Source organism: Sinocyclocheilus rhinocerous, unplaced genomic scaffold (genome assembly GCF_001515625.1).
Source record: "Sinocyclocheilus rhinocerous isolate Xijiao unplaced genomic scaffold, SAMN03320098_v1.1 scaffold207, whole genome shotgun sequence".
Taxonomy (NCBI): Eukaryota; Metazoa; Chordata; class Actinopteri; order Cypriniformes; family Cyprinidae; genus Sinocyclocheilus; species Sinocyclocheilus rhinocerous.
In genome coordinates, this window is record NW_015648658.1 from 20,365 (window position 1) to 29,542 (window position 9,178).

At 41.8% G+C, this 9,178-nt stretch overlaps 1 pseudogene; it reads right to left on the reverse strand.

The window, feature by feature from the left end:
• Positions 1–9,178, reverse strand: part of LOC107710176 (uncharacterized) — a 29,360-nt pseudogene that overhangs the window by 784 nt on the left and 19,398 nt on the right.

A 9,178-nucleotide genomic window follows, 5' to 3' on the forward strand; every position in this document is an offset into this window, starting at 1 on the left:
GCTCGGTGCCCTGTAACGGCGAACCGGCAGGGAACAACCGAACCTGCTGCTCTAGAGACCTCCGCGGAGGTGGCGAGCCTCCTAACACCGCTACGTTGTCGGGCGGTGACTGAGAGTGGCGCTCGCGGGAGACCGCTGCGCCCTGTAACTCCGGCAGGGTTAGCAGACCGATCTACTGAGGGCAATGAGGCGAGACGGACACCGTGTAATGCGGTGTAACCCGCTGCACCCCAGAGGGGACTGCCCACTGTCTCGACACGCGGGAGTACGTGAGGCCACACTCTGTTTTTTGCGTCCCGGTATGAGGAGCCGGTACCCGGAAGGGGCTGCTCTCGCCCAGCAGCCCCCAGAGCTAGAGAGCAGCGAGGGAGAAACCGCTGGAACGCCGCCGCCTGTTTACGGGCCTCCTGGTACCTGTCGACGACCGAATTGACGGCGTCGCCAAACAGGCCAGAAGGCGCAAGCGGGGCGTCCATTAGGCAGACCTTGTCTCTCTCTTTCATATCTGACAAGGTCAGCCATAGATGCCTCTCCGCTGCCACCATAGCTGCCATAGACCTGCCAATGGCACGGGCGGGAGTTACCACCTCCAAAAGCTCCTCATACTGGGGCGATTGAGGGGGCGAATCCTCATCGACGCCCACCACATCAACCTCCTCGGAGGAAGACAGGCGGAGCGCCGAGCCCGCTCCCCGGGGAGAAGTAACCGCAGTGCGGGCTTCCGATCCTGGCGAGCGAGCACTGAATCTGGCGGGTGAGGAAGAAGATAGGGACTCGCAGGTCTCCATTCCCTCCGCCAGTTCCAACTGCGAACCCCACGAGCGTAATCGCCGCTCCGCTTCGGCGGAAGCGGGACCCGCACCGCGGGGAACGCTAGCGAAGGCACCCTCCTCAAAGAGTGCCTTCCGGGAGCTGAGAACATGCATCGAAAGACGCTCGAAATGCGTGCAGTCAGCTCACTCAAGAGCCGACTCAGCATGCGCCGCTCCCAGGCAGACAACGCACAAGCTGTGTGTATCCCCACCCGTAATGAAACGCGGGCAGGGAGGAACACACAGTCTGAAACACTGCACACCTTCGCCCCTTAACTGGTGTTTCTTCATGTGCTTTTGACATTGTAACTTTTTTCTTTTCTATGGGACAGACAACACCAAATAAGACTCACAACTGACACACACACAGAGCGCTTGCTGAATGACAAAAAGCTGACGCTGGTCTGGAGGCAGGAATGAAGAGGCGGGCCGAGAACGGTCTTCCCTACGACTTCGACACCTCGGTGTGGAGGTCGGGGAAAAAAGGCAGGTTCCGGCGCGGAGGTGCCGAAGCGTCCTTCGACGCAGCTCGAGTTCCTGAAGAGGAACTAATCCAATCAGGAGATAACACAGAGATCTTTTGTATAAGGACTGAAGAGTTCTTTCACGACATATAGATACCTCGTGATCGCTAATGTATGGAACCAGTGTAGGCACAGGAAGGATATTTCGCTGATACCCTCAGGCTTGCGAAACAACGGATCTAAGGAACAGTGATAACGTGATTCAATCAAGCCAAACAACGCGTGACTTTTATGGACCTCAGGAAATCCCCCCACTTCTCTTCCTTTCTCTATTAACAGAGGAAACGCAGACTTACACAGACAATTCAAAAGACAATCATTTAAAAGTATAAAAGGGCAACTATATTCACAAATAATATGTTTTATGTCTTATATATGTTTGATGTGTTTCCTGTAATCGGTGCAAGTTTAACCTATGTTTTATAACCCCTTTTAGTAGATAAGATTGTTAATGTGTATGCAAACTACCCGATATTTGAGCTTGAAGGAAAGCTTGTTTTATTCGCAGAACATTGGTGTGAGTAAAAATTTTATATTCGGTATCATTCTCTGGTGATAATAATTTTATAAGAAGTTATTAAAACTTGCAGAAATACTCCCCACGGGAGCATGTGATTCATGCATGATAAAGGAACAGTATGGGGCGTGGCTAAGCCAATCCGCAGCCAATATCTGATTGGAACAATCGCTATGGGATGGACCAAAATCAGCCTGCTTAAAACTGGACACAAAGCCTGCGTGGCTCGCTCGCTCTCTCTCCCTCTAGACCTTTGGCTTTTCGCCTTGGTGACCGCGCTACGAAGCGCTCCCAGGCCGTAACATCACAAGCGAGACTCCAGAACTCAAACACTCCGTTGAAACTTCGTGACTGCCAGAGATCTTCAAAAGCCTAAAACCTTGCAAACTCAGACTCTTTCAGAAGAACTACCAAAGCCTCTGCGTCACAAGGAAACCAACCAACCCCCGGAGGGCATTCCCAGAAACTTTGTCATCCAGATGCCAGATCAACAGCCAATCAGCCCCGGGATTCCCTCAAGTAACCATCCAGCAGCCACGAGGAAACCATTCAGCTATCCAGCTGTCAGCAAAACGCAAGTAACGAACAAAATCTTCTATCCGCTGAACTGGCGCTGATGATTGATTTTAAGCAGTAAAGATAAGCCAAGTCTCTGCTTTTATGGATTTTCTCAGGTTGAATTTAAAGAACTCGTAGAAAACGAGTGTTAGAACTTTGGAAACTTCATGCAAACTCCGTTAACTCATTCTCCTGAACCTTTTGTGTGTATGTGTGTGTGTGTTTTAGCTTAGTTTAATGTAATCTAGAATAGCCAATAAATTCTTGTTTCATTTATAAAGAAGTATTGTCTTGTGTCGTGAATAAAGAAAGTTAAACCTTGCCAAGATCACGTTACCTCGCTAGAAGCTTACAAATTGTCATAAGTGTATTAACCTGTGGCCAGGGAAAATACAAATATTCAAATTGTTAAAAATACACAAACGTTAACGTCTCGCTGGACGAACTGTTGATAGAGTGTAAACCATCACATTTGAAATCAGTTCTAATCAGGTTGACTTAGAATCTTCAGATTCGATGCCTCTCAAAAGCTGAGCTAAAATAATAATAATTAATTCCCTTATAAAATTAACTTAATCTTACATGTTTACAACTGTGACGACGAGCGCTTATCAGGATCAACTAAACGCTGGATTTTCAAAAGTATGTGAAAAATTAAAAGTTTGCGGCATATAATCTTTAAAATACATCTGAGAGTTTTACACACCGGTCTGTTATTGTGGTGACATTTCCAAGCCCCAAAACGTGACGATGAACCAAACGAACTGTGATTGATTGTTTGACATGTCAGTCAAACGGCCTCATGGGCGGGCCTTGGCCAATAAAAGCTGCCATGGATTCCAGACCTTCAGCCGTCAGTCTGAAGGTCTGGCTACATGAGACTACTATGGGTGTGGCCCACTTTGCATTCCGCACAGGTTCAAAAATTCCTTGAGCCACCAATTTATCCAGCTCTTCCTCAAGCTGTGGCCGCAAAGCAAAAGGAACTGGACGGGCTTTGAAGAAACGTGGCGTAACTGTGGAATCAATCCGGCATTCAATCGTCCTGCAAACTCCAATTTCCTGAAATACCACATAATATTCAGCCAGTATTTCCTCTATGGACTGAAACTGTACTCTGTGCACTCCTTCAACCGATATTCCAAGGGCATCAAACCAATCCCATCCCAGCAGACTAGTGCCCTGACCCCTGATGACAAACAAAGGTAGTGTGTTTCACGTTGCTTTGTACATTACTTCCACAAATATTTTCCCTTTCACTTCCAAAGTTGTTTGTGACCACTGCTTTAGTACTCCAATGTCTGCATCAATTTCAGGGGGTTGAGAGGGCCACAGTGAGTGATAAGTATGCTCACTAATCAAGGACCCTGCTGCTCCTGAATCCACTTCCATTGTGTGTGCTTGTTTGTTCAGTATCACAGTGGCCAAATATGGCTTCTGCCCCCCTTTTTTTATTTGGTAGTGGAGCTGTAAACAGAGTACTCATTCTGCTGGTCGAGAGTTATGATGTTTGTATGTCGTTCTGCTGTGATACCGGCTGGATCCTTGTCACTACTGTGTAGGATCACCTTTGAACAGAACAGCACATTCCTTAGCAGAAGTTAAGGAGTCTCCTCTCAACCATATGCGAGTCGTAAAACTGAACCGTGGTCAGCTCAGGCGCCAATTGTCTCAAATAGTTCCTGTCCCGCTCTGCTTATCTTTGCAAGAAACACAGGAAGAGAGTGATTTACAAAACTACATCCTGGGTCTGCAAGCACTGAGACAGCAATAACTGACCCCTGCATCTGGACTCATTTAAGCAACAGAACTTCAGTGTTGTCTCGTGACTGGCTTCAGCATAAATAAAATTCTAATAAACAACAGAACAAAGAGCGTTGTATCTGGAAATGTTCGTCTCGTGACTGGCTTCAGCATAAATAAAAATCTAATAAACAACAGAACAAAGAACGTTGTATCTGGAAATGTTCCAGCGACAGACACTCCTGGACCCCATGACCATTTAACGCATAAATTGATAATCTCATCAGTTGAAAAGACAGATTTACATTGACACAGACGCTTAGCAGATCTACACCACGTGACTTTTTGCAACCTCCATTGACCTCAGGACTTTATCTGTCTACATTCCAGAAAAATGCTAATTTCTCCTGTTACAGACTAAGGAACATAGAACTTACAACAGACAATTCAAAAGACAATAATTTAAAAGTATAAAAGGGCAACTATATTCACAAATAATATGTTTTATGTCTTATATATGCTTGATGTGTTTGTTGTAACCTATGAAGTTTAATCAATGCTTTATAACCCTTTTTTTAGTAGATAAGGTTATTAACGTGTATGCCAGATATCTGTTATTTGATGTTGAACGAAAGCTTGTTTTATTTCCAAAATGTTGATGTGAATGAAATCTTGATATTCGGTATCATACAAATATCACAACACTTTATAGAAGTATCAACAAAATCATCTAGGACATATCCTCCACGTGATGGATTGAACAGCAGGATAATTTATGCACGAAAAGGAACCGTGCGGGGCGTGGCCCCGCCCTGCAGCCAATGTCTGATTGGAACAATGATCTGTGGGACGGACTTATGCAGCTTGATCAAAAACCCAATGTTCGAACAGATTCAATGCATTTTCGCCTTTGTGTTAATCGCGCTCCAATTTGCGCACACACGCTGCACCATCAAGCGATCGGGTCATCCAGAACTCAAACATTTCGTTAAAACGTCGTGACTGCCAGAGATCTTCAACAGTCTGTCTTGCAAACTCAGACTCTTTCAGAAGAACTGCCAAAGCCTCTGCGTCACAAGGAAACCCCATTCATCACTAAGCTCTTGTAAAAGACGTCAGCCGAATGACCAATCAGCAACTCAGTGATTTCCCCTCTGCTGGAGAAGAGCCAACAAGGGAAACCCCTCTCAGCTGTCACCAAAACGCAAGTAAACAAACAAAGCTTCATCTCTTGCTGAACTGGTGCTAAATTGATCTTAAGCAGTAAAGATAAGACAAATCTCTGCTTTGTGATTCTCTCAGGTTGCAAGTTAAAGAACTGTAGCGAATATCTTACCTTTTTGGGACTTCATGCAAACTCCGTTAATCATCATCCTGTGTGTGTGTGTTTTCATTAGTTTAGTTTAATGTAATCTAGAATAGCCAATACAATCCTGTTTCATTATAAGAATCATTGTCTTGGGTCGTGTATTTAAAGTTAAACTTTGCCCAGATCTGGTTATCTTGCTCAAAGATAACACAAATACCTATCTTGTACTATTGTCGTTGGCCACGTAGTAGTACAAATAGAATTGGTAAGATACACTAAATTCTACTAGACGCTGGACGAATAGTGGATGAAGTGTAAGCTATTCAAATTTGGAATCAGTTTTAATTAGGTTGATTTTGAATCTTCAGATTCGATTCCCCCTCTGAAAAGAGCTAAAATAAAGTAATTTCCTTACCACTGTGTTTAGTCTTTGTTAAACACACCCGAGCAATGTGTTCTCTTTTTTTACAATTTTGGCATACAGCAGTGGAAAACTTACAAGCTTGTGGGATGTGCTGGCCGCCGCACGGTTTATCCCGTTTTTGATATTCACTTGTAGCTGCAACTTTGTGTGCTGATGCATGCGTATGTGCTGCATAATGAACATCATCTTGAGGCAGTGATTCATGTTGTTGCTGACAAAGTAGAGCATTTAACAATGCCTTTTCCTTTGCCTCTTTAAATGTGAGCGTGGGTTCAGCCAGTAGGCGTCATTGTAGCGCCTCACCCACAACCCCACACATGATTCTATCATGCAGCATGGCATCTAACTGATCTCCAAAACGCAGTGCACAGAGAGACGTCGACGCTCAGCAATGCAGTTAGAAATGCTTTGATTAGGTTTCAGCTTACAATTGTGAAAATTAAAATGCTGAACGATCTCTGATGGCGCTGGACTGTAATGGTGTTTCTACGCAGCTACAATGTTTGCATAAGTCACAGTAGAGGGCTGCATTGGGGCGAGCACTGAACGTAATGTGGAATATGTTTTTGCACCACACACACTAAGCAGCACGGAACGTTTCTTTGCGTCATCCTCAATGTCATTTGCATGGAAAAAACATCCCAGTCTTTCTATATATTCTTCAAATAAAAAAATAAAAAAAACTCTTCGATACAGCCGAGCATAGTCATGATCGTAGCTAGGCAGCAGTGTATTTTGTTCACTTTTACAGCTGCTTCATCGTCTTGCACACAGTCTGTTCAAATCCGCTCGTTGCCAGTGTAAAATACTTGAATGACAGGAGGAGGCTGCTGTAATCTGAAACTTTTACTGAATTCGATGCAACGCAGAAGATAACATACATCTTCAGCCAGCACCTAGAACAGTCTGAAAAAAAAAAAAAACACTACAGAGATAAATAAAATGTGATATTCTGATGGAACAAAAAGGACCAGTGAGTGTTTACAATCAGACCAATTTTTTTGTTGTTGATTTTTTGGATGATAAACGTTTAAGTTGATCTACTGTAGTGTTGGATTCATCAACACTTTCATCAACTCATTTTTAAAAGTGCAAGTATTTATTTTTGTGTATTTTAATGCTATTAGTGTTCAAAAGATAAAATATTCAGATGTTTGACAAAAGCAAAAACAAAAGTAGAATAATATATGATATTTAAAATTGAATATTTAAGCCTTAAGTATAGTTTTATCAAAACGTAAATGTAATATGTCTATTGGTATTAAACAACAGTATTAAATGTCACACAACCTGTCCATGTTGCATCTGTGTAATTTGACTTCTACCGAGTATAAGAAATTACCTGTGAAAAACTTTACAGGAATGCATTTACCAAAAGCATCATTGGCTAACTATGGTTGTGAGTTCCATTGAACTCTATTGGTAATGATGGAACTTGCGACCATAGTTACTTTTAGGAAACACACCCCTGGCTGATTGGATTTGCAGCCTTTGACGTCAACAATATGGAAATTTTTTCAGCATTGCACTCTCCTTTAACTATGCATACTGTTTGCATTTAGTTATGTTCTTTGCTGCTGTCTTAAAACCTTAGTCCAGGGATCTCTAACCCTGCTCCCGGAGAGCTACCGTCCTGCAGACTTCATTTCCAACCCTGCTCCAACACACCTGTCTGTAATTATCAAGTAACCCTGAACACCTTGATTAGCTGCTTCAAGTGTTCGATTGGGGTTGGAGCTGAAATCTGCAGGACAGTAACTCTCCAGGAGCAGGGTTGGAGACCCACTGCACGATATTAGCAATTAGCAAGTTCAAATGGTCTTTGAACCTCTCTTACTGTACGACACAGAACCACTGTTTAGGAGCCACAATCACAGATTTCACAATGCTAATATTTTGTCTAGGACAGCCGAACAAAGACAAACATTGTACTTTTCACTCCATTACTTTTGAATCAAGGTCCTTGATGTAGAAATTTACTATTTAGCAGCTTTGAAAGTCAGTGGGTGATTTTTTTTTATTTTCTAAAATGTTTTTTTTTTTTTTTAGACAGCCCATCAGTAATCACTCTGGTTATGTAAAGCGATTTCCCAGAATTTTTTGAACACTGACCAGTTGCAAATGTGATATTTATTTACAACAATTCAATAATAAGTAGTTAGTTAGTATTGTGGTATATATTCAACACAATAATGTTTGATTTAGCAAAATTGTGAAAATTAAAATATTACCTATAAAGTCACAGAAGAACTGTTGTGCATCTCCTAACAAAACACAGTGGATGTTTGACTTGAAGCAGCACTGCACAGACTGCTCTGTGTATGACATCCAAGTACCAAGAGAGCGATTAGAAAGCATTTTTGTTTTTAAGTCAAATAAATCTTGCTGTTTTGCTTTTTTGTTAAAGCAGTCTTGCTGTTGCAAAGTTATACAGCTACATTTGTGTTGCTGGGTTTTAAAGCAGGTTTGATTTTTTTTTTCTTATCAGTCTGTGTTTACAGCAATTTCACTTTCCACTCAGTTCAAATGTGGATGAATGGCTGCACATAGATGTGTGCACTATCAGAGCTGTGTGAGGTCATTACAATGCTGCTTTTGTGGGGGTGGGTAGGTTTTTTTTCCCTATAGGTTTTTAACATTCTAAACGCTCTTTATTTCAATGATATTTCAAGCTAGTTGGTGTATTCGTTAGTCATAATGTATTGTAAATTGCTTTAGAGGCATAAGGTAATGCAATTATTACATGCAAAATTAATAAAAGTGCATTGACATAAAAAAGGAAATGTACTTTTGGTACATAAGTACTTTTAATAGCAAGTACTTCTGTACCTTTACTGGTAACACTTTAGAATAATGGTAAGTAACTATGCAGGAAGTAATAGGTAGTACTACATTAACACTTAACTTAATACTATTAACTAATAGAGAAGCAAGATTAACTAAGCTGTAAGTAGTAGCAAATTTAGGACAAAGGTAGTTCCTTATTAGATATTTGATAATTACTAAAAAAAATATCCTCATTGAGAACTACTTGCGAACTATGACCAATTAATAAAGAATAACCAATTAATTACTAATCACAACAGTAACGTCTTAAAAGTGAACAATGGGGTTCTTTGTGGAAACTAAGTTATGAACATGATATCCCCCAAATAAGTTGGCTACAGGTTGAAATTGTGACTACTACTCTTACCAAAGGATGGATGTTCAAACTTAAACATAGAATAATAATACAAATTCACTTAAAAATTTTAATAATTAAGAAGTGATGCTGACAAGCTCATGATTGAA